At 46.6% G+C, this 14,840-nt stretch overlaps 25 non-coding genes and 7 pseudogenes across 25 annotated transcripts; all 32 read left to right on the top strand.

The window, feature by feature from the left end:
• Positions 1–26: 26 nt before the first annotated feature.
• LOC148796670 (5S ribosomal RNA) lies at positions 27–145 on the top strand. Its single transcript, XR_016069377.1, has one exon. It is a non-coding gene; the product is annotated as a 5S ribosomal RNA (ribosomal RNA).
• A 354-nt stretch (positions 146–499) lies between these two features.
• LOC148796669 (5S ribosomal RNA) lies at positions 500–618 on the top strand (annotated as a pseudogene).
• Positions 619–974: 356 nt separating this feature from the next.
• On the top strand, positions 975–1,093 carry LOC148796668 (5S ribosomal RNA). Its single transcript, XR_016070309.1, has one exon. It is a non-coding gene; the product is annotated as a 5S ribosomal RNA (ribosomal RNA).
• Positions 1,094–1,446: 353 nt separating this feature from the next.
• LOC148796667 (5S ribosomal RNA) lies at positions 1,447–1,565 on the top strand. The gene has a single exon (XR_016069830.1). It is a non-coding gene; the product is annotated as a 5S ribosomal RNA (ribosomal RNA).
• A 354-nt stretch (positions 1,566–1,919) lies between these two features.
• Positions 1,920–2,038, top strand: LOC148796666 (5S ribosomal RNA). The gene has a single exon (XR_016075406.1). It is a non-coding gene; the product is annotated as a 5S ribosomal RNA (ribosomal RNA).
• Positions 2,039–2,393: 355 nt separating this feature from the next.
• LOC148796665 (5S ribosomal RNA) lies at positions 2,394–2,512 on the top strand. Its single transcript, XR_016069296.1, has one exon. It is a non-coding gene; the product is annotated as a 5S ribosomal RNA (ribosomal RNA).
• A 353-nt stretch (positions 2,513–2,865) lies between these two features.
• LOC148796664 (5S ribosomal RNA) lies at positions 2,866–2,984 on the top strand. The gene has a single exon (XR_016074672.1). It is a non-coding gene; the product is annotated as a 5S ribosomal RNA (ribosomal RNA).
• Positions 2,985–3,338: 354 nt separating this feature from the next.
• Positions 3,339–3,457, top strand: LOC148796663 (5S ribosomal RNA). Its single transcript, XR_016073265.1, has one exon. It is a non-coding gene; the product is annotated as a 5S ribosomal RNA (ribosomal RNA).
• Positions 3,458–3,812: 355 nt separating this feature from the next.
• On the top strand, positions 3,813–3,931 carry LOC148796662 (5S ribosomal RNA). Its single transcript, XR_016072475.1, has one exon. It is a non-coding gene; the product is annotated as a 5S ribosomal RNA (ribosomal RNA).
• A 354-nt stretch (positions 3,932–4,285) lies between these two features.
• LOC148796661 (5S ribosomal RNA) lies at positions 4,286–4,404 on the top strand (annotated as a pseudogene).
• Positions 4,405–4,759: 355 nt separating this feature from the next.
• Positions 4,760–4,878, top strand: LOC148796660 (5S ribosomal RNA). The gene has a single exon (XR_016069420.1). It is a non-coding gene; the product is annotated as a 5S ribosomal RNA (ribosomal RNA).
• A 355-nt stretch (positions 4,879–5,233) lies between these two features.
• LOC148796659 (5S ribosomal RNA) lies at positions 5,234–5,352 on the top strand. Its single transcript, XR_016072474.1, has one exon. It is a non-coding gene; the product is annotated as a 5S ribosomal RNA (ribosomal RNA).
• Positions 5,353–5,706: 354 nt separating this feature from the next.
• Positions 5,707–5,825, top strand: LOC148796658 (5S ribosomal RNA). The gene has a single exon (XR_016072473.1). It is a non-coding gene; the product is annotated as a 5S ribosomal RNA (ribosomal RNA).
• Positions 5,826–6,179: 354 nt separating this feature from the next.
• Positions 6,180–6,297, top strand: LOC148796657 (5S ribosomal RNA; annotated as a pseudogene).
• Positions 6,298–6,652: 355 nt separating this feature from the next.
• On the top strand, positions 6,653–6,771 carry LOC148796656 (5S ribosomal RNA). Its single transcript, XR_016070765.1, has one exon. It is a non-coding gene; the product is annotated as a 5S ribosomal RNA (ribosomal RNA).
• A 353-nt stretch (positions 6,772–7,124) lies between these two features.
• LOC148796655 (5S ribosomal RNA) lies at positions 7,125–7,243 on the top strand. The gene has a single exon (XR_016071458.1). It is a non-coding gene; the product is annotated as a 5S ribosomal RNA (ribosomal RNA).
• A 354-nt stretch (positions 7,244–7,597) lies between these two features.
• Positions 7,598–7,716, top strand: LOC148796654 (5S ribosomal RNA). Its single transcript, XR_016073264.1, has one exon. It is a non-coding gene; the product is annotated as a 5S ribosomal RNA (ribosomal RNA).
• A 355-nt stretch (positions 7,717–8,071) lies between these two features.
• Positions 8,072–8,190, top strand: LOC148796653 (5S ribosomal RNA). The gene has a single exon (XR_016072472.1). It is a non-coding gene; the product is annotated as a 5S ribosomal RNA (ribosomal RNA).
• A 354-nt stretch (positions 8,191–8,544) lies between these two features.
• Positions 8,545–8,663, top strand: LOC148796652 (5S ribosomal RNA; annotated as a pseudogene).
• A 355-nt stretch (positions 8,664–9,018) lies between these two features.
• LOC148796651 (5S ribosomal RNA) lies at positions 9,019–9,137 on the top strand. Its single transcript, XR_016069419.1, has one exon. It is a non-coding gene; the product is annotated as a 5S ribosomal RNA (ribosomal RNA).
• A 355-nt stretch (positions 9,138–9,492) lies between these two features.
• LOC148796650 (5S ribosomal RNA) lies at positions 9,493–9,611 on the top strand. The gene has a single exon (XR_016072471.1). It is a non-coding gene; the product is annotated as a 5S ribosomal RNA (ribosomal RNA).
• Positions 9,612–9,965: 354 nt separating this feature from the next.
• On the top strand, positions 9,966–10,084 carry LOC148796649 (5S ribosomal RNA). Its single transcript, XR_016072470.1, has one exon. It is a non-coding gene; the product is annotated as a 5S ribosomal RNA (ribosomal RNA).
• Positions 10,085–10,438: 354 nt separating this feature from the next.
• On the top strand, positions 10,439–10,556 carry LOC148796648 (5S ribosomal RNA; annotated as a pseudogene).
• Positions 10,557–10,911: 355 nt separating this feature from the next.
• Positions 10,912–11,030, top strand: LOC148796647 (5S ribosomal RNA). Its single transcript, XR_016070764.1, has one exon. It is a non-coding gene; the product is annotated as a 5S ribosomal RNA (ribosomal RNA).
• A 353-nt stretch (positions 11,031–11,383) lies between these two features.
• Positions 11,384–11,502, top strand: LOC148796646 (5S ribosomal RNA). The gene has a single exon (XR_016071457.1). It is a non-coding gene; the product is annotated as a 5S ribosomal RNA (ribosomal RNA).
• Positions 11,503–11,856: 354 nt separating this feature from the next.
• Positions 11,857–11,975, top strand: LOC148796645 (5S ribosomal RNA). The gene has a single exon (XR_016073263.1). It is a non-coding gene; the product is annotated as a 5S ribosomal RNA (ribosomal RNA).
• A 355-nt stretch (positions 11,976–12,330) lies between these two features.
• Positions 12,331–12,449, top strand: LOC148796644 (5S ribosomal RNA). Its single transcript, XR_016072469.1, has one exon. It is a non-coding gene; the product is annotated as a 5S ribosomal RNA (ribosomal RNA).
• A 354-nt stretch (positions 12,450–12,803) lies between these two features.
• LOC148796643 (5S ribosomal RNA) lies at positions 12,804–12,922 on the top strand (annotated as a pseudogene).
• Positions 12,923–13,277: 355 nt separating this feature from the next.
• LOC148796642 (5S ribosomal RNA) lies at positions 13,278–13,396 on the top strand. The gene has a single exon (XR_016069418.1). It is a non-coding gene; the product is annotated as a 5S ribosomal RNA (ribosomal RNA).
• A 355-nt stretch (positions 13,397–13,751) lies between these two features.
• Positions 13,752–13,870, top strand: LOC148796641 (5S ribosomal RNA). Its single transcript, XR_016072468.1, has one exon. It is a non-coding gene; the product is annotated as a 5S ribosomal RNA (ribosomal RNA).
• Positions 13,871–14,224: 354 nt separating this feature from the next.
• LOC148796640 (5S ribosomal RNA) lies at positions 14,225–14,343 on the top strand. Its single transcript, XR_016072467.1, has one exon. It is a non-coding gene; the product is annotated as a 5S ribosomal RNA (ribosomal RNA).
• A 354-nt stretch (positions 14,344–14,697) lies between these two features.
• Positions 14,698–14,815, top strand: LOC148796639 (5S ribosomal RNA; annotated as a pseudogene).
• Positions 14,816–14,840: the final 25 nt, after the last annotated feature.

Genomic DNA, 14,840 nt, shown 5'->3' with positions numbered 1-14,840 from the left:
AAGATCTAAGCGAGCATGAATTAAACGGGTGCGATCATACCAGCACTAATGCACCGGATCTCATCAGAACTTCGAAGTTAAGCGTGCTTGGGCGAGAGTAGTACTAGGAAGGGTGACCTCCTAGGAAGTCCTCGTGTTGCACCCCAATTTTATTAATATTTTATTTTGATTTGTATTTGCAAATTCCATTTGTTGTTTCTGGGAGACAACTGGAAACAATGCGTCGGATACTCGGACCATTTGCGACACGATCGTCATTACTGAATGGCAACGATGCAAGAACCGGGCTTTCGGCATTCGTCGTGCATTGTGGGCCCCGCGATAGTATTGCATCTATCCGGAGGTGCGGCAGATCTGAAAAGCAAACACTCCGCTCACGTAGGAGCTTGTGCACGGTTACCAAGGGAGGAAGGCTGCATACACATTTTTTTCAAATCTAAAACAATTAATGGAAGGGAGCAAGATAGTTCATAAAGATCTAAGCGAGCATGAATTAAACTTGTGCGATCATACCAGCACAAATGCACCGGATCCCATCAGAACTCCGAAGTTAAGTGTGCTTGGGCGAGAGTAGTATTAGGATGGGTGACCTCCTGGGAAGTCCTAGTGTTTCACCCCAATTTTATTAATATTTTATTTCGATATCGTATTTGCAAATTCCATTTGTCGTTTCGGCGAGACAAACGCAAACAACGCGCCGGATACTCGGACCATTTGCGGCACGATTGTCATTACTGAATGGGAACCGTGAAAAAACCGGGCTTTTGGCATTCGTCGTGCCTTGTGGGCCCCGCGATAGTATTGCATCTATCTGGGGGTGCGGCAGATCTAAAAAGCAAACACTCTGCTCACGTAAGAGCTTGTGCACGGTTACCAAGGGAGGAAGGCTGCATACACAGTTTTTTTCAAGTCTAAAACAATTAATGGAGGGGAGCAAGATAGTGCATAAAGATCTAAGCGAGCATGAATTAAACGGGTGCGATCATACCAGCACTAATGCACCGGATCCCATCAGAACTCCGAAGTTAAGCGTGCTTGGGCGAGAGTAGTACTAGGATGGGCGACCTCCTGGGAAGTCCTCGTGTTGCACCCCAATTTTATTAATATTTTATTTTGATTTGTATTTGCAAATTCCATTTGTTGTTTCTGGGAGACAACTGGAAACAATGCGTCGGATACTCGGACCATTTGCGGCACGATCGTCATTACTGAATGGCAACGATGCAAGAACCGGGCTTTCGGCATTCGTCATGCATTGTGGCCCCGCGATAGTATTGCATCTATCCGGGGGTGCGGCAGATCTGAAATACAAACACTCTGCTCACGTAGGAGCTTGTGCACGGTTACCAAGGGAGGAAGGCTGCATACACAGTTTTTTCAAATCTAAAACAATTAATGGAGGGGAGCAAGATAGTGCATAAAGATCTAAGCGAGCATGAATTAAACGGGTGCGATCAAACCAGCACTAATGCACCGGATCCCATCAGAACTCCGAAGTTAAGCGTGCTTGGGCGAGAGTAGAACTAGGATGGGTGACCTCCTGTGAAGTCCTCGTGTTGCACCCCAATTTTATTAATATTTTATTTTGATTTGTATTTGCAAATTCCATTTGTTGTTTCTGGGAGACAACTGGAAACAATGCGTCGGATACTCGGACCATTTGCGGCACGATCGTCATTACTGAATGGCAACGATGCAAGAACCGGGCTTTCGGCATTCGTCATGCATTGTGGGCCCCGCGATAGTATTGCATCTATCCGGGGGTGCGGCAGATCTGAAATGCAAACACTCTGCTCACGTAGGAACTTGTGCACGGTTACCAAGGGAGGAAGGCGGCATACACAGTTTTTTCAAATCTTAAACAATTAATGGAGGGGAGCAAGATAGTGCATAAAGATCTAAGCGAGCATGAATTAAACGGGTGCGATCATACCAGCACTAATGCACCGGATCCCATAAGAACTCCGAAGTTAAGTGTGCATGGGCGGGAGTAGTCCTAGGATGGGTGACCTCCTGGGAAGTCCTCGTGTTGCACCCCAATTTTATTAATATTTTATTGCGATATCGTATTTGCAAATTCCATTTGTCGTTTCGGCGAGACAAACGCAAACAACGCGCCGGATACTCGGACCATTTGCGGCACGATTGTCATTACTGAATGGGAACCGTGAAAAAACCGGGCTTTTGGCATTCGTCGTGCATTGCGGGCCCCGCGATAGTATTGCATCTATCCGGGGGTGCGGCAGATCTAAAAAGCAAACACTCTGCTCACGTAGGAGCTTGTGCACGGTTACCAAGGGAGGAAGGCTGCATACACAGTTTTTTCAAGTCTAAAACAATTAATGGAGGGGAGCAAGATAGTGCATAAAGATCTAAGCGAGCATGAATTAAACGGGTGCGATCATACCAGCACTAATGCACCGAATCCCATCAGAACTCTGAAGATAAGCGTGCTTGGGCGAGAGTAGTACTAGGATGGGTGACCTCCTGGGAAGTCCTCGTGTTGCACCCCAATTTTATTAATATTTTATTTTGATTTGTATTTGCAAATTCCATTTGTTGTTTCTGGGAGATACTGGAAACAATGCGTCGGATACTCGGATCATTTGCGGCACGATCGTCATTACTGAATGGCCACGATGCAAGAACCGGGCTTTCGGCATTCGTCATGCATTGTGGGCCCCGCGATAGTATTGCATCTATCCGGAGGTGCGGCAGATCTGAAAAGCAAACACTCCGCTCACGTAGGAGCTTGTGCACGGTTACCAAGGGAAGAAGGCTGCATACACATTTTTTTCAAATCTAAAACAATTAATGGAAGGGAGCAAGATAGGTCATAAAGATCTAAGCGAGCATGAATTAAACGGGTGCGATCATACCAGCACTAATGCACCGGATCCCATCAGAACTCCGAAGTTAAGCTTGCTCGGGCGAGAGTAGTACTAGGAAGGGTGACCTCCTGGGAAGTCCTCGTGTTGCACCCCAATTTTATTAATATTTTATTTTGATTTGTATTTGCAAATTCCATTTGTTGTTTCTGGGAGACAACTGGAAACAATGCGTCGGATACTCGGACCATTTGCGGCACGATCGTCATTACTGAATGGCAACGATGCTAGAACCGGGCTTTCGGCATTCGTCATGCATTGTGGGCCCCGCGATAGTATTGCATCTATCCGGGGGTGCGGCAGATCTGAAATGCAAACACTCTGCTCACGTAGGAGCTTGTGCACGGTTACCAAGGGAGGAAGGCTGCATACACAGTTTTTTCAAATCTAAAACAATTAATGGAGGGGAGCAAGATAGTGCATAAAGATCTAAGCGAGCATGAATTAAACGGGTGCGATCATACCAGCACTAATGCACCGGATCCCATCAGAACTCCGAAGTTAAGTGTGCTTGGGCGAGCGTAGTACTAGGATGGGTGACCTCCTGTGAAGTCCTCGTGTTGCACCCCAATTTTATTAATATTTTATTTCGATATCGTATTTGCAAATTCCATTTGTCGTTTCGGCGAGACAAACGCAAACAACGCGCCGGATACTCGGACCATTTGCGGCACAATCGTCATTACTGAATGAGAACCGTGCAAAAACCGGGCTTTTGGCATTCGTCGTGCATTGTGGGCCCCGCGATAGTATTGCATCTATCCGGGGGTGCGACAGATCTGAAAAGCAAACACTCTGCTCACGTAGGAGCTTGTGCACGGTTACCAAGGGAGGAAGGCTGCATACACAGTTTTTTCAAGTCTAAAACAATTAATGGAGGGGAGCAAGATAGTGCACAAAGATCTAAGCGAGCATGAATTAAACGGGTGCGATCATACCAGCACTAATGCACCGGATCTCATCAGAACTCCGAAGTTAAGCGTGCTTGGGCGAGAGTAGTACTAGGAAGGGTGACCTCCTGGGAAGTCCTCGTGTTGCACCCCAATTTTATTAATATTTTATTTTGATTTGTATTTGCAAATTCCATTTGTTGTTTCTGGGAGACAACTGGAAACAATGCGTCGGATACTCGGACCATTTGGGGCACGATCGTCATTACTGAATGGCAACGATGCAAGAACCGGGCTTTCGGCATTCGTCGTGCATTGTGGGCCCCGCGATAGTATTGCATCTATCCGGAGGTGCGGCAGATCTGAAAAGCAAACACTCCGCTCACGTAGGAGCTTGTGCACGGTTACCAAGGGAGGAAGGCTGCATACACATTTTTTTCAAATCTAAAACAATTAATGGAAGGGAGCAAGATAGTTCATAAAGATCTAAGCGAGCATGAATTAAACTTGTGCGATCATACCAGCACAAATGCACCGGATCCCATCAGAACTCCGAAGTTAAGTGTGCTTGGGCGAGAGTAGTATTAGGATGGGTGACCTCCTGGGAAGTCCTTGTGTTTCACCCCAATTTTATTAATATTTTATTTCGATATCGTATTTGCAAATTCCATTTGTCGTGTCGGCGAGACAAACTCAAACAACGCGCCGGATACTCGGACCATTTGCGGCACGATCGTCATTACTGAATGGGAACCGTGCAAAAACCGGGCTTTTGGCATTCGTCGTGCATTGTGGGCCCCGCGATAGTATTGCATCTATCCGGGGGTGCGGCAGATCTGAAAAGCAAACACTCTGCTCACGTAGGAGCTTGTGCACGGTTACCAAGGGAGGAAGGCTGCATACACAGTTTTTTCAAGTCTAAAACAATTAATGGAGGGGAGCAAGATAGTGCATAAAGATCTAAGCGAGCATGAATTAAACGGGTGCGATCATACCAGCACTAATGCACCGGATCCCATCAGAACTCCGAAGTTAAGTGTGCATGGGCGGGAGTAGTATTAGGATGGGTGACCTCCTGGGAAGTCCTCGTGTTTCACCCCAATTTTATTAATATTTTATTTCGATATCGTATTTGCAAATTCCATTTGTCGTGTCGGCGAGACAAACTCAAACAACGCGCCGGATACTCGGACCATTTGCGGCACGATCGTCATTACTGAATGGGAACCGTGCAAAAACCGGGCTTTTGGCATTCGTCGTGCATTGTGGGCCCCGCGATAGTATTGCATCTATCCGGGGGTGCGACAGATCTGAAAAGCAAACACTCTGCTCACGTAGGAGCTTGTGCACGGTTACCAAGGGAGGAAAGCTGCATACACAGTTTTTTCAAGTCTAAAACAATTAATGGAGGGGAGCAAGATAGTGCACAAAGATCTAAGCGAGCATGAATTAACCGGGTGCGATCATACCAGCACTAATGCACCGGATCTCATCAGAACTCCGAAGTTAAGCGTGCTTGGGCGAGAGTAGTACTAGGAAGGGTGACCTCCTGGGAAGTCCTCGTGTTGCACCCCAACTTTATTAATATTTTATTTTGATTTGTATTTGCAAATTCCATTTGTTGTTTCTGGGAGACAACTGGAAACAATGCGTCGGATACTCGGACCATTTGCGGCACGATCGTCATTACTGAATGGCAACGATGCAAGAACCGGGCTTTCGGCATTCGTCGTGCATTGTGGGCCCCGCGATAGTATTGCATCTATCCGGAGGTGCGGCAGATCTGAAAAGCAAACACTCCGCTCACGTAGGAGCTTGTGCACGGTTACCAAGGGAGGAAGGCTGCATACACAGTTTTTTCAAGTCTAAAACAATTAATGGAGGGGAGCAAGATAGTGCACAAAGATCTAAGCGAGCATGAATTAAACGGGTGCGATCATACCAGCACTAATGCACCGGATCTCATCAGAACTCCGAAGTTAAGCGTGCTTGGGCGAGAGTAGTACTAGGAAGGGTGACCTCCTGGGAAGTCCTCGTGTTGCACCCCAACTTTATTAATATTTTATTTTGATTTGTATTTGCAAATTCCATTTGTTGTTTCTGGGAGACAACTGGAAACAATGCGTCGGATACTCGGACCATTTGCGGCACGATCGTCATTACTGAATGGCAACGATGCAAGAACCGGGCATTCGGCATTCGTCGTGCATTGTGGGCCCCGCGATAGTATTGCATCTATCCGGAGGTGCGGCAGATCTGAAAAGCAAACACTCCGCTCACGTAGGAGCTTGTGCACGGTTACCAAGGGAGGAAGGCTGCATACACATTTTTTTCAAATCTAAAACAATTAATGGAAGGGAGCAAGATAGTTCATAAAGATCTAAGCGAGCATGAATTAAACGGGTGCGATCATACCAGCACAAATGCACCGGTCCCATCAGAACTCCGAAGTTAAGTGTGCTTGGGCGAGAGTAGTATTAGGATGGGTGACCTCCTGGGAAGTCCTTGTGTTTCACCCCAATTTTATTAATATTTTATTTCGATATCATATTTGCAAATTCCATTTGTCGTGTCGGCGAGACAAACTCAAACAACGCGCCGGATACTCGGACCATTTGCGGCACGATCGTCATTACTAAATGGGAACCGTGCAAAAACCGGGCTTTTGGCATTCGTCGTGCATTGTGGGCCCCGCGATAGTATTGCATCTATCCGGGGGTGCGGCAGATCTAAAAAGCAAACACTCTGCTCACGTAGGAGCTTGTGCACGGTTACCAAGGGAGGAAGGCTGCATACACAGTTTTTTCAAGTCTAAAACAATTAATGGAGGGGAGCAAGATAGTGCATAAAGATCTAAGCGAGCATGAATTAAACGGGTGCGATCATACCAGCACTAATGCACCGAATCCCATCAGAACTATGAAGTTAAGCGTGCTTGGGCGAGAGTAGTACTAGGATGGGTGACCTCCTGGGAAGTCCTCATGTTGCACCCCAATTTTATTAATATTTTATTTTGATTTGTATTTGCAAATTCCATTTGTTGTTTCTGGGAGATACTGGAAACAATGCGTCGGATACTCGGATCATTTGCGGCACGATCGTCATTACTGAATGGCCACGATGCAAGAACCGGGCTTTCGGCATTCGTCATGCATTGTGGGCCCCGCGATAGTATTGCATCTATCCGGAGGTGCGGCAGATCTGAAAAGCAAACACTCCGCTCACGTAGGAGCTTGTGCACGGTTACCAAGGGAACAAGGCTGCATACACATTTTTTTCAAATCAAAAACAATTAATGGAAGGGAGCAAGATAGGTCATAAAGATCTAAGCGAGCAAGAATTAAACGGGTGCGATCATACCAGCACTAATGCACCGGATCCCATCAGAACTCCGAAGTTAAGCGTGCTTGGGCGAGAGTAGTACTAGGAAGGGTGACCTCCTGGGAAGTCCTCGTGTTGCACCCCAATTTTATTAATATTTTATTTTGATTTGTGTTTGCAAATTCCATTTGTTGTTTCTGGGAGACAACTGGAAACAATGCGTCGGATACTCGGACCATTTGCGGCACGATCGTCATTACTGAATGGCAACGATGCAAGAACCGGGCTTTCGGCATTCGTCATGCATTGTGGGCCCCGCGATAGTATTGCATCTATCCGGGGGTGCGGCAGATCTGAAATGCAAACACTCTGCTCACGTAGGAGCTTGTGCACGGTTACCAAGGGAGGAAGGCTGCATACACAGTTTTTTCAAATCTAAAACAATTAATGGAGGGGAGCAAGATAGTGCATAAAGATCTAAGCGAGCATGAATTAAACGGGTGCGATCATACCAGCACTAATGCACCGGATCCCATCAGAACTCCGAAGTTAAGTGTGCTTGGGCGAGCGTAGTACTAGGATGGGTGACCTCCTGTGAAGTCCTCGTGTTGCACCCCAATTTTATTAATATTTTATTTCGATATCGTATTTGCAAATTCCATTTGTCGTTTCGGCGAGACAAACGCAAACAACGCGCCGGATACTCGGACCATTTGCGGCACAATCGTCATTACTGAATGAGAACCGTGCAAAAACCGGGCTTTTGGCATTCGTCGTGCATTGTGGGCCCCGCGATAGTATTGCATCTATCCGGGGGTGCGACAGATCTGAAAAGCAAACACTCTGCTCACGTAGGAGCTTGTGCACGGTTACCAAGGGAGGAAGGCTGCATACACAGTTTTTTCAAGTCTAAAACAATTAATGGAGGGGAGCAAGATAGTGCACAAAGATCTAAGCGAGCATGAATTAAACGGGTGCGATCATACCAGCACTAATGCACCGGATCTCATCAGAACTCCGAAGTTAAGCGTGCTTGGGCGAGAGTAGTACTAGGAAGGGTGACCTCCTGGGAAGTCCTCGTGTTGCACCCCAATTTTATTAATATTTTATTTTGATTTGTATTTGCAAATTCCATTTGTTGTTTCTGGGAGACAACTGGAAACAATGCGTCGGATACTCGGACCATTTGGGGCACGATCGTCATTACTGAATGGCAACGATGCAAGAACCGGGCTTTCGGCATTCGTCGTGCATTGTGGGCCCCGCGATAGTATTGCATCTATCCGGAGGTGCGGCAGATCTGAAAAGCAAACACTCCGCTCACGTAGGAGCTTGTGCACGGTTACCAAGGGAGGAAGGCTGCATACACATTTTTTTCAAATCTAAAACAATTAATGGAAGGGAGCAAGATAGTTCATAAAGATCTAAGCGAGCATGAATTAAACTTGTGCGATCATACCAGCACAAATGCACCGGATCCCATCAGAACTCCGAAGTTAAGTGTGCTTGGGCGAGAGTAGTATTAGGATGGGTGACCTCCTGGGAAGTCCTTGTGTTTCACCCCAATTTTATTAATATTTTATTTCGATATCGTATTTGCAAATTCCATTTGTCGTGTCGGCGAGACAAACTCAAACAACGCGCCGGATACTCGGACCATTTGCGGCACGATCGTCATTACTGAATGGGAACCGTGCAAAAACCGGGCTTTTGGCATTCGTCGTGCATTGTGGGCCCCGCGATAGTATTGCATCTATCCGGGGGTGCGGCAGATCTGAAAAGCAAACACTCTGCTCACGTAGGAGCTTGTGCACGGTTACCAAGGGAGGAAGGCTGCATACACAGTTTTTTCAAGTCTAAAACAATTAATGGAGGGGAGCAAGATAGTGCATAAAGATCTAAGCGAGCATGAATTAAACGGGTGCGATCATACCAGCACTAATGCACCGGATCCCATCAGAACTCCGAAGTTAAGTGTGCATGGGCGGGAGTAGTATTAGGATGGGTGACCTCCTGGGAAGTCCTCGTGTTTCACCCCAATTTTATTAATATTTTATTTCGATATCGTATTTGCAAATTCCATTTGTCGTGTCGGCGAGACAAACTCAAACAACGCGCCGGATACTCGGACCATTTGCGGCACGATCGTCATTACTGAATGGGAACCGTGCAAAAACCGGGCTTTTGGCATTCGTCGTGCATTGTGGGCCCCGCGATAGTATTGCATCTATCCGGGGGTGCGACAGATCTGAAAAGCAAACACTCTGCTCACGTAGGAGCTTGTGCACGGTTACCAAGGGAGGAAAGCTGCATACACAGTTTTTTCAAGTCTAAAACAATTAATGGAGGGGAGCAAGATAGTGCACAAAGATCTAAGCGAGCATGAATTAACCGGGTGCGATCATACCAGCACTAATGCACCGGATCTCATCAGAACTCCGAAGTTAAGCGTGCTTGGGCGAGAGTAGTACTAGGAAGGGTGACCTCCTGGGAAGTCCTCGTGTTGCACCCCAACTTTATTAATATTTTATTTTGATTTGTATTTGCAAATTCCATTTGTTGTTTCTGGGAGACAACTGGAAACAATGCGTCGGATACTCGGACCATTTGCGGCACGATCGTCATTACTGAATGGCAACGATGCAAGAACCGGGCTTTCGGCATTCGTCGTGCATTGTGGGCCCCGCGATAGTATTGCATCTATCCGGAGGTGCGGCAGATCTGAAAAGCAAACACTCCGCTCACGTAGGAGCTTGTGCACGGTTACCAAGGGAGGAAGGCTGCATACACAGTTTTTTCAAGTCTAAAACAATTAATGGAGGGGAGCAAGATAGTGCACAAAGATCTAAGCGAGCATGAATTAAACGGGTGCGATCATACCAGCACTAATGCACCGGATCTCATCAGAACTCCGAAGTTAAGCGTGCTTGGGCGAGAGTAGTACTAGGAAGGGTGACCTCCTGGGAAGTCCTCGTGTTGCACCCCAACTTTATTAATATTTTATTTTGATTTGTATTTGCAAATTCCATTTGTTGTTTCTGGGAGACAACTGGAAACAATGCGTCGGATACTCGGACCATTTGCGGCACGATCGTCATTACTGAATGGCAACGATGCAAGAACCGGGCATTCGGCATTCGTCGTGCATTGTGGGCCCCGCGATAGTATTGCATCTATCCGGAGGTGCGGCAGATCTGAAAAGCAAACACTCCGCTCACGTAGGAGCTTGTGCACGGTTACCAAGGGAGGAAGGCTGCATACACATTTTTTTCAAATCTAAAACAATTAATGGAAGGGAGCAAGATAGTTCATAAAGATCTAAGCGAGCATGAATTAAACGGGTGCGATCATACCAGCACAAATGCACCGGTCCCATCAGAACTCCGAAGTTAAGTGTGCTTGGGCGAGAGTAGTATTAGGATGGGTGACCTCCTGGGAAGTCCTTGTGTTTCACCCCAATTTTATTAATATTTTATTTCGATATCATATTTGCAAATTCCATTTGTCGTGTCGGCGAGACAAACTCAAACAACGCGCCGGATACTCGGACCATTTGCGGCACGATCGTCATTACTAAATGGGAACCGTGCAAAAACCGGGCTTTTGGCATTCGTCGTGCATTGTGGGCCCCGCGATAGTATTGCATCTATCCGGGGGTGCGGCAGATCTAAAAAGCAAACACTCTGCTCACGTAGGAGCTTGTGCACGGTTACCAAGGGAGGAAGGCTGCATACACAGTTTTTTCAAGTCTAAAACAATTAATGGAGGGGAGCAAGATAGTGCATAAAGATCTAAGCGAGCATGAATTAAACGGGTGCGATCATACCAGCACTAATGCACCGAATCCCATCAGAACTATGAAGTTAAGCGTGCTTGGGCGAGAGTAGTACTAGGATGGGTGACCTCCTGGGAAGTCCTCATGTTGCACCCCAATTTTATTAATATTTTATTTTGATTTGTATTTGCAAATTCCATTTGTTGTTTCTGGGAGATACTGGAAACAATGCGTCGGATACTCGGATCATTTGCGGCACGATCGTCATTACTGAATGGCCACGATGCAAGAACCGGGCTTTCGGCATTCGTCATGCATTGTGGGCCCCGCGATAGTATTGCATCTATCCGGAGGTGCGGCAGATCTGAAAAGCAAACACTCCGCTCACGTAGGAGCTTGTGCACGGTTACCAAGGGAACAAGGCTGCATACACATTTTTTTCAAATCAAAAACAATTAATGGAAGGGAGCAAGATAGGTCATAAAGATCTAAGCGAGCAAGAATTAAACGGGTGCGATCATACCAGCACTAATGCACCGGATCCCATCAGAACTCCGAAGTTAAGCGTGCTTGGGCGAGAGTAGTACTAGGAAGGGTGACCTCCTGGGAAGTCCTCGTGTTGCACCCCAATTTTATTAATATTTTATTTTGATTTGTGTTTGCAAATTCCATTTGTTGTTTCTGGGAGACAACTGGAAACAATGCGTCGGATACTCGGACCATTTGCGGCACGATCGTCATTACTGAATGGCAACGATGCAAGAACCGGGCTTTCGGCATTCGTCATGCATTGTGGGCCCCGCGATAGTATTGCATCTATCCGGGGGTGCGGCAGATCTGAAATGCAAACACTCTGCTCACGTAGGAGCTTGTGCACGGTTACCAAGGGAGGAAGGCTGCATACACAGTTTTTTCAAATCTAAAACAATTAATGGAGGGGAGCAAGATAGTGCATAAAGATCTAAGCGAGCATGAATTAAACGGGTGCGATCATACCAGCACTAATGCACCGGATCCCATCAGAACTCCGAAGTTAAGTGTGCTTGGGCGAGCGTAGTACTAGGATGGGTGACCTCCTGTGAAGTCCTCGTGTTGCACCCCAATTTTATTAATATTTTATTTCGATATCGTATTTGCAAATTCCATTTGTCGTTTCGGCGAGACAAACGCAAACAACGCGCCGGATACTCGGACCATTTGCGGCACAATCGTCATTACTGAATGAGAACCGTGCAAAAACCGGGCTTTTGGCATTCGTCGTGCATTGTGGGCCCCGCGATAGTATTGCATCTATCCGGGGGTGCGACAGATCTGAAAAGCAAACACTCTGCTCACGTAGGAGCTTGTGCACGGTTACCAAGGGAGGAAGGCTGCATACACAGTTTTTTCAAGTCTAAAACAATTAATGGAGGGGAGCAAGATAGTGCACAAAGATCTAAGCGAGCATGAATTAAACGGGTGCGATCATACCAGCACTAATGCACCGGATCTCATCAGAACTCCGAAGTTAAGCGTGCTTGGGCGAGAGTAGTACTAGGAAGGGTGACCTCCTGGGAAGTCCTCGTGTTGCACCCCAATTTTATTAATATTTTATTTTGATTTGTATTTGCAAATTCCATTTGTTGTTTCTGGGAGACAACTGGAAACAATGCGTCGGATACTCGGACCATTTGTGGCACGATCGTCATTACTGAATGGCAACGATGCAAGAACCGGGCTTTCGGCATTCGTCGTGCATTGTGGGCCCCGCGATAGTATTGCATCTATCCGGAGGTGCGGCAGATCTGAAAAGCAAACACTCCGCTCACGTAGGAGCTTGTGCACGGTTACCAAGGGAGGAAGGCTGCATACACATTTTTTTCAAATCTAAAACAATTAATGGAAGGGAGCAAGATAGTTCATAAAGATTTAAGCGAGCATGAATTAAACTTGTGCGATCATACCAGCACAAATGCACCGGATCCCATCAGAACTCCGAAGTTAAGTGTGCTTGGGCGAGAGTAGTATTAGGATGGGTGACCTCCTGGGAAGTCCTTGTGTTTCACCCCAATTTTATTAATATTTTATTTCGATATCGTATTTGCAAATTCCATTTGTCGTGTCGGCGAGACAAACTCAAACAACGCGCCGGATACTCAGACCATTTGCGGCACGATCGTCATTACTGAATGGGAACCGTGCAAAAACCGGGCTTTTGGCATTCGTCGTGCATTGTGGGCCCCGCGATAGTATTGCATCTATCCGGGGGTGCGGCAGATCTGAAAAGCAAACACTCTGCTCACGTAGGAGCTTGTGCACGGTTACCAAGGGAGGAAGGCTGCATACACAGTTTTTTCAAGTCTAAAACAATTAATGGAGGGGAGCAAGATAGTGCATAAAGATCTAAGCGAGCATGAATTAAACGGGTGCGATCATACCAGCACTAATGCACCGGATCCCATCAGAACTCCGAAGTTAAGTGTGCATGGGCGGGAGTAGTATTAGGATGGGTGACCTCCTGGGAAGTCCTCGTGTTTCACCCCAATTTTATTAATATTTTATTTCGATATCGTATTTGCAAATTCCATTTGTCGTGTCGGCGAGACAAACTCAAACAACGCGCCGGATACTCGGACCATTTGCGGCACGATCGTCATTACTGAATGGGAACCGTGCAAAAACCGGGCTTTTGGCATTCGTCGTGCATTGTGGGCCCCGCGATAGTATTGCATCTATCCGGGGGTGCGACAGATCTGAAAAGCAAACACTCTGCTCACGTAGGAGCTTGTGCACGGTTACCAAAGGAGGAAAGCTGCATACACAGTTTTTTCAAGTCTAAAACAATTAATGGAGGGGAGCAAGATAGTGCACAAAGATCTAAGCGAGCATGAATTAACTGGGTGCGATCATACCAGCACTAATGCACCGGATCTCATCAGAACTCCGAAGTTAAGCGTGCTTGGGCGAGAGTAGTACTAGGAAGGGTGACCTCCTGGGAAGTCCTCGTGTTGCACCCCAACTTTATTAATATTTTATTTTGATTTGTATTTGCAAATTCCATTTGTTGTTTCTAGGAGACAACTGGAAACAATGCGTCGGATACTCGGACCATTTGCGGCACGATCGTCATTACTGAATGGCAACGATGCAAGAACCGGGCTTTCGGCATTCGTCGTGCATTGTGGGCCCCGCGATAGTATTGCATCTATCCGGAGGTGCGGCAGATCTGAAAAGCAAACACTCCGCTCACGTAGGAGCTTGTGCACGGTTACCAAGGGAGGAAGGCTGCATACACAGTTTTTTCAAGTCTAAAACAATTAATGGAGGGGAGCAAGATAGTGCACAAAGATCTAAGCGAGCATGAATTAAACGGGTGCGATCATACCAGCACTAATGCACCGGATCTCATCAGAACTCCGAAGTTAAGCGTGCTTGGGCGAGAGTAGTACTAGGAAGGGTGACCTCCTGGGAAGTCCTCGTGTTGCACCCCAACTTTATTAATATTTTATTTTGATTTGTATTTGCAAATTCCATTTGTTGTTTCTGGGAGACAACTGGAAACAATGCGTCGGATACTCGGACCATTTGCGGCACGATCGTCATTACTGAATGGCAACGATGCAAGAACCGGGCATTCGGCATTCGTCGTGCATTGTGGGCCCCGCGATAGTATTGCATCTATCCGGAGGTGCGGCAGATCTGAAAAGCAAACACTCCGCTCACGTAGGAGCTTGTGCACGGTTACCAAGGGAGGAAGGCTGCATACACATTTTTTTCAAATCTAAAACAATTAATGGAAGGGAGCAAGATAGTTCATAAAGATCTAAGCGAGCATGAATTAAACGGGTGCGATCATACCAGCACAAATGCACCGGTCCCATCAGAACTCCGAAGTTAAGTGTGCTTGGGCGAGAGTAGTATTAGGATGGGTGACCTCCTGGGAAGTCCTTGTGTTTCACCCCAATTTTATTAATATTTTATTTCGAT

The sequence above is a fragment of the Nelumbo nucifera genome, chromosome 4 (genome assembly GCF_055504915.1).
Source record: "Nelumbo nucifera cultivar China Antique chromosome 4, China Antique-T2T, whole genome shotgun sequence".
In the NCBI taxonomy this organism is placed as follows: domain Eukaryota; kingdom Viridiplantae; phylum Streptophyta; class Magnoliopsida; order Proteales; family Nelumbonaceae; genus Nelumbo; species Nelumbo nucifera.
The sequence above is the reverse complement of the archived record's forward strand: the minus strand, read 5'-3'. Positions and strand labels throughout refer to the sequence as shown.